At 49.5% G+C, this 6,000-nt stretch overlaps 1 protein-coding gene and 1 long non-coding RNA gene across 3 annotated transcripts in view; both read left to right on the top strand.

Annotated features, from left to right (window-relative positions):
- The first annotated feature begins 325 nt into the window (after window positions 1-325).
- The window catches only part of KCTD1 (potassium channel tetramerization domain containing 1), a 98,462-nt gene continuing 92,787 nt past the window's right edge, over window positions 326-6,000 (top strand). Inside the window, exon 1 of one of the 2 annotated variants that reach the window (XM_080582834.1) lies at window positions 326-441. The gene's annotated coding sequence lies outside the window, so the exon portion shown is untranslated. Of the gene's footprint in view, window positions 442-522; window positions 568-6,000 lie in introns of those variants that run through there. The other variant, XM_080582833.1, reaches the window with a different exon arrangement.
- LOC308191310 lies at window positions 805-2,597 on the top strand. Its single transcript, XR_013947886.1, has 2 exons — window positions 805-1,190; window positions 1,254-2,597. It is a non-coding gene; the product is annotated as an uncharacterized lncRNA (long non-coding RNA).

Here is a 6,000-nt window from a genome sequence, read left to right as displayed (position 1 = left end):
CGCCCGCGGAAACGTTACATCAAAACTAATCACAACGATTAAAATCAGCTTTTCTGTGCAAGAGGAGAGTAAAAAGCAAGTTGGAGGCTGGAATGAGACTGTTTTTTCCACACACACAAAAAAAAATAAAAAATCCGAAAAAAAATATTACACGCGGAATATATATATATATCTATCTATCTATATGCACGTTTCGAAGGAGATCAATTTTATGCCCGTGTGATCAGTTAATTTAATTTAACTTTTATTTCGGAGATTGATTCAGACTGGAGGTAGAGACATGAGCTAATTGTATCCTGATCCTTGCCTTGAGGGGTTTCAAAGCCCTGGAGCAACTATTCTCTGTATTTTGCTCTGTCTACCTTAGCCAAGCTATTGCATTTCTCTCTGGCGTAGCGAGGAGAGCAGACCGCTGCCGGGAGAGAGAGAAATATCGGAAGTGTGAGTTTGGGGGGGGGGGGGGGGGGGGGGGGGGAGGTTGGGAAAAGGGGGAGAAAAAAAAAAAAAAGAGGAGGAAAAAAAAAAAAAAAAAAAGAGGGACAGAGTTTGTCGGCTCCGACGTTCCAGGTAAGGGCTGCTCGGGCTCGTTGTTGTTCGCGGCGGAGGGTGCCGCTCGCTTCCACGCATGTGCCGGGCACCCCGCGCGGGGACGCGGCCGCCCTCGCCCGCCGCGCTCCCCCGCGCAACCCGCGCCCCCGCGCAGCGCCGCGGGGAGGCGGGGAAGGGAAGGGAAGGGAGGGAGGGAAGGGAGGGAAGGGGAAGGGAAGGGGAAGGAGGGAGGGAAGGGAGGGAGGAGGACGGGTGGTGGGGGCTCCTCCTTTCCCCGCCGCCCCTCCAAGGTGTGTGCGTGTGGCGGGGGGGGGGGCGTTTAATGGGATCGGTCCCTGTTTGCGCGCGGGGGGTGCGCGCCTCGCATTGTTCTCCGGCGGGCTGCGGGAGGGGGCCGCCATTGTGCGCCCGGGTGGGAGCTGCGGGCACCTTCCCCTCACGCAGCCCCTCCGGAGCAACCCCCCCCCCCCCGGCCTTGGCGCCCTTTGTTGCCGGGGCGGCGAAGGGAGGGCGGCCCTGCGGCCATTTCCCCCTTGCGCGGCCCCGGAGCCCGTCCTCCGCGGCCCCCGAGGGGGCTGAGGCGCCGCCGACGCCTGAGGGGGCTGAGGGGGCTGAGGCGCCCGCGACCGTTGGCGGCTGAGGCGCCGCGACCGTTGCCGCGGGGCGCTGAGGGGGCTGAGGCGCCGCGACCGTTGGCGGCTGAGGGCGGCCGTTGTGCCCTCCCCCCCCCCAGGGCCGGTCGCGCTGCCCCCGGTGCCCGGTCCCGTCCCGAAAGAATTCTCTTGCCCCCCCCCCCCCCCCCCCAAAGAAAAAATAATAAATAAATGAAAAAGCCGCCCGCCGCCTGTTTTCAATCAGCGAGATACAAGTTTATTCGAGAATGCCCCGCGGGCACCCAGCGTGCTGGGATCGTTGGGGCAAATTAAAAATGGGCGAAGCGGGGCAGGGCGACCCCTTCCCCCGGCCCCTGAGGCACGGAGCCTCCCCGCTGCCCCTCGGGCATTATTATTTTCCTTCCTCTTTTATTATTTTTCTCCCTCACGCATCCTCGCTGTCACAAGCGCTTCGCCCAAAACGCAACTTTTCCGCTTTAATCCCTCCCTCCCCGGCCGCCGGGGGAGGGCGAGCCAGCGGGGAGACGGGGGGGGGGGGTTAATCCGAGGGAGTCGGTGCCTTGGCCGGGGGAGGAAAGAAAAAGGAGAAAAAAAAAAAAGTGGAACTTTAATTGATGCCGATTGGGTTAAGCTGCTCCCGTACGAGGATGCTCGCAAAGTAGTTGGGAGGCACTTGGCGAAACTTCCCCTCGCGCGTTCAAAATGACTGCGGTGGTTGTGGTGTGTTAGTGACGCCCCGAGCACCGGGCGAAGCGGCGGAGCACACGCTAGAGGTCTCTCTCCTAGCTGTCACAGCCAGGGTGTGCTCAGGTTGGGCTGTCGGTGGGGTTTTCTGTGGTTTTTTTCCTCCGTGTTTCTCTGCTGGAACAAGGCTGCTGAGACCCGCACGGACGCGTTATTCGGGGGCGGGGGGAGGCAGGCCTGGCGCGCCTGTTGGTGTGTGGTGCTCCCAGCTCTGCAAAACGCCTCCGAACGGACCCCGCTCCGCGCAGAGAGAGCTTTCGTGGCGGAAAGCCTTGCAGGTCGTCGTTGTGGGGGGCCAGGGACCAAATTTCACCCTCGGTTTTCTGGTGTGAATCCCGCTATGGCTTTAAAGAGCGGAAAACTTGAACGAGGGTTTCAGGCTACGGTTCATGGTTTTTGAAAGAGAAATGTGCAAGCCGGTGAAAAGATGAGTGTTAGGATTATAAAGAGCCAAGAGAGTTGATAGAGGTGACCACAAACAACTTATCCCAAGCAATTTTCATATCCAGACCGTGCTACAGAACTAACTCATCCCCCCAGCCTTCACATATTACAAGCAGTATTATCACCATTTTACGGATGGAGAAACTGAGAAATAAAAAGAAGGTCACTGACTTGCCTAAAGCCATATAGCAAATAAAAGATAGATCTGGAATCAGCTAGGACAGATTTAGATCTCTTGCGGATTTGCACTGTTGTAACCGTTGATTTCAGGAGAATTCTTCTGGATTTGAGCCAGATTCAGACCTTAGGTGTTGCTCTGTCCCTTTGAAACCGCCTCCATTTAAATTCCATTTTGAACACAACCGAATTAGACGCGAGAATGTAGGGGGGATGTTTGGCGTACATCTCATTTTCAAAAGACAATTTACTGCAAAACTTTGGGACTGTGTTGGCTCTGGATTCCTTCTGTTCTTTTCGTTACAATTTCATCTGTCACATCAGCATAGTTCCCTAGTTGGTTTTTGGTATTGTTTCTTTAATGAACAATTTCCTCATGTCTAGTGCAGCTTTTGTTGCTGGCTTCTGAGAAGCGCTACTTGCCAGATGTCTCCGAATGAAGCCTTCGGTTTTAGGCTGGGACAACCTGAGAACAAACGGTTCTGCATGAGGCAGGCTTCCACTCATTGTGGGTCTTACTCACGCAGGAATGAAAAATCGCATGACTATCGTGTATAGAAAAGCCAACCCCTCGTGCTGGAAAGGCTGCATGTAGAAGAACTGCACACACAGGCTTTTTATTGGATTATGTTAAGTTTATGTATGGAGAAAATGTGTCGTGAAAGGAAATACTCAGTGATCGTAAAAAACGTGAGGACATTATTCAAAGTGGGGTCTCTCACAATTAACAAAATATCATATCTGCTACTCACAGTTGGGCACAATTTCGCATAAGCCCAGCTGGGAAGGAAAGATATTTCTGCTTTCTGTAGTCTAGCTACTTTAGAAACATTTTCAGGATACCGTAAAACAGACACAGATGTGCAGATTGTGATTATGGTGCTTTGCTGTTCATTTATTAATGTGTGCTGGCATATACAAATCACGGCCACTAAAACGCAGTGTAAAGTTCCTGCTTTGGTGTAACTAGTCATCAGCGGGATTCAGTAGGATGCTGATGCTTCGGGGAGCTCACAGTCGTCCAGTGTTGCTAACACTCCTGCAGTGAGGGTCCCACCTTGATGCGTGGGGAAGAGGGCACAGAACATGGGTGAAATTAAGAGTATTACCCCTCCCCGAACTTCGGCCGTATGTGTTCATGAAATTAAAAGCATTTAGGTGGGAATTAGCCCCACAGAAGGCGTGTGAATTGTTTAAGACCATGAACTGATTCACTGGCTGAGCTGAGCTTTAAATTCCAGAGCTTTAGCCTCCTTTTTCACATTCCGTGCAGTAAACTTCTGTGCCTCACTGGCAATATGTGTTCAGCTCTGCGCTGGTACCAGAGGAAAAATAATGTTGATCAGAAGCAAATTTTAGCAGAGATGCCTGCTGTTACTTATTTTGGACACTTTTACACTGCTGCAGTGGAGCCAAGTTGGATCTCCTTCCAGGAAACAAATTTAGTTAGTTGTTTCTTTTTTTTGTTTGTTTCTTTTTTTTTGTTTTTCTGACAGAAACATAACTCTTACTTTAAATGGAATCTCTTCTGTTGGTCTGCATTGTACTTATGTTTTCTTTTTACAGCCTGGATAAATTTCATCTCTGGTATAGTTCCATCAACTTCTGTGTTGTTTCACAAAGAATTAATTTGCCTTACTGTGCTAAAATACAGATTTCTGTTGTCCTACTTTCTGTAGAACACAGTTGTTGGTTTTTTTTCAGATTGAAGGTGAATAATATAAAATGCAAATCTTCATTTTTATTTTGTCTACTTTACTACTGGTGCAGGCAGAGGTACCTCTTCTTTCCCTACTTTTCTGGTAAATGATGTTGAACATATTTATACGCTTAGAGAATGTGTATGGGGGGGGGGAGGAGGGGGAGAGGCAGTAAATACTATCTTTCTAGCTGGTAATACCTTGAGCATTTTTTAAATATACGCGAAAGCCATGAGCACATTCCACGTTGATGATGTACATCATAGTTTTAATGATCTTGGGTTGTCTGCTGTGAATTTTAATCAAGCTTTTGATGCAGAAATCCAATCATCCCCTACCCAACTGAACCAAAGTGGGTGCCGATGCATGTTCAGTCGCTTTAAACCCATGTTTATGAAATAAATGGCTCACCTGATAACCTTCTCCTGATAGCTGCTCGTAGGGCTGGTTCCCCCCACTGGCAAAGGAAGCTGCCAGTTTGATGTGGTTGGCAGGTTAGCACAAATGCGGCTTTGCAGGTGGTTTATTTGTAGCCGAAGTCTACAGGTGAGGGATACAAACCTTAGAAGTGCTTGTCGGGGCAGAGGACAACTCATCCTGACAATTTATTCAGTGGCTTTTGCTCAACTATTTTTTTCCTTGCCCGATGCACTCACACTGAATAAGAAACAGCCCTGTGGAAAAAATAAAAATAAAATAAAAATAGCACTGCACAGGAGGGTTGTCCCCTCTGATGGGGAAGGAGCTCTGTCTCACCAAGGCTTTCTGCTTGTGGTTCCCAAGTCAGACCTGTACAATTGCAGTCATTGCAATTGCACCTCAACCAGCACTGGTGGCCCCAGACCTTTGGTTCAGTGTGAGCGTCTGTGGGGTTTCCTTTATTTTCACGGGAACAATTCCGGATGACTTACAGGACAGCTGTGATGTGGGGCTGTAACTGGCAGTGCCTAGGATCGCCCATATGCAGCCCACTCCTGGCTCAGGGTGAGTGTGGTGGCCCTTGTCAAACACGCAGCTGGTGTGGGGACAGAACTGTCTCCTACTGCTGTAGCAAGATTTGCCAGGCTTCATCTGTCATAGCCTTTCGTTCTCCTGAAAGAACTGTGAAATCCCATTGTGGTTTGGCTGGGCAGAAATTATGGGAGGTTGTCCCAGGCCAGGCATTTCCAGCAGACATGAAGAAATATTCATACGCACGTATGAATTTCACCCGTAAGGCACGGGTGAAACAATCTAGAGCAGGGTGTGCAGCTCACAGCATCCATCCTGGAGAACGATGAACCTAGGCTGGAACCAGAGCTAGAAGGATGACCAGAGAGTGGAGTATGTGTCTTGTGAAAGGAGGTGCAAAGGGGCTTGAATGTCCAAGTTGGCAAAACACAGTCTGGAAAGAGATACGAGCATTCTCTGTAAGTATACATAGGTAGTAAATCCCAGAGAGAAAAGATCTGCTCAATCTAAGTGACAATAAATGTGGCCCTGTTTAGTGTTTGTGTCCAGGAACACTTTCGGATGCAATATCTACAAGATGCAGTTTAAAGTGAGATACCTTTAATTTGGTAATACTCTGCTTTGGGCATGTCTTCAAAGCCTCAGCTACTTGGAGAATATTTACAAAGAGAGCACAGCCAACCCTGTACCTTGGTGAGCTTACCTGCGCTGACCCAGTAGGCTGTAGTTGACTAAGGTTTTTTTCATCAGCATTTCTGTCAGTGGAAAAAAGTTTACTTTTCCTAAGCAAAAAATACATTTTAATTAAAAAAAAAAATTCA

The sequence above is a fragment of the Anser brachyrhynchus genome, assembly GCF_964034855.1.
Source record: "Anser brachyrhynchus genome assembly, chromosome: 2".
Taxonomy (NCBI): Eukaryota; Metazoa; Chordata; class Aves; order Anseriformes; family Anatidae; genus Anser; species Anser brachyrhynchus.
Note: the sequence above shows the minus strand (reverse complement) of the source record. Positions and strands in the feature narration are given on the sequence as shown.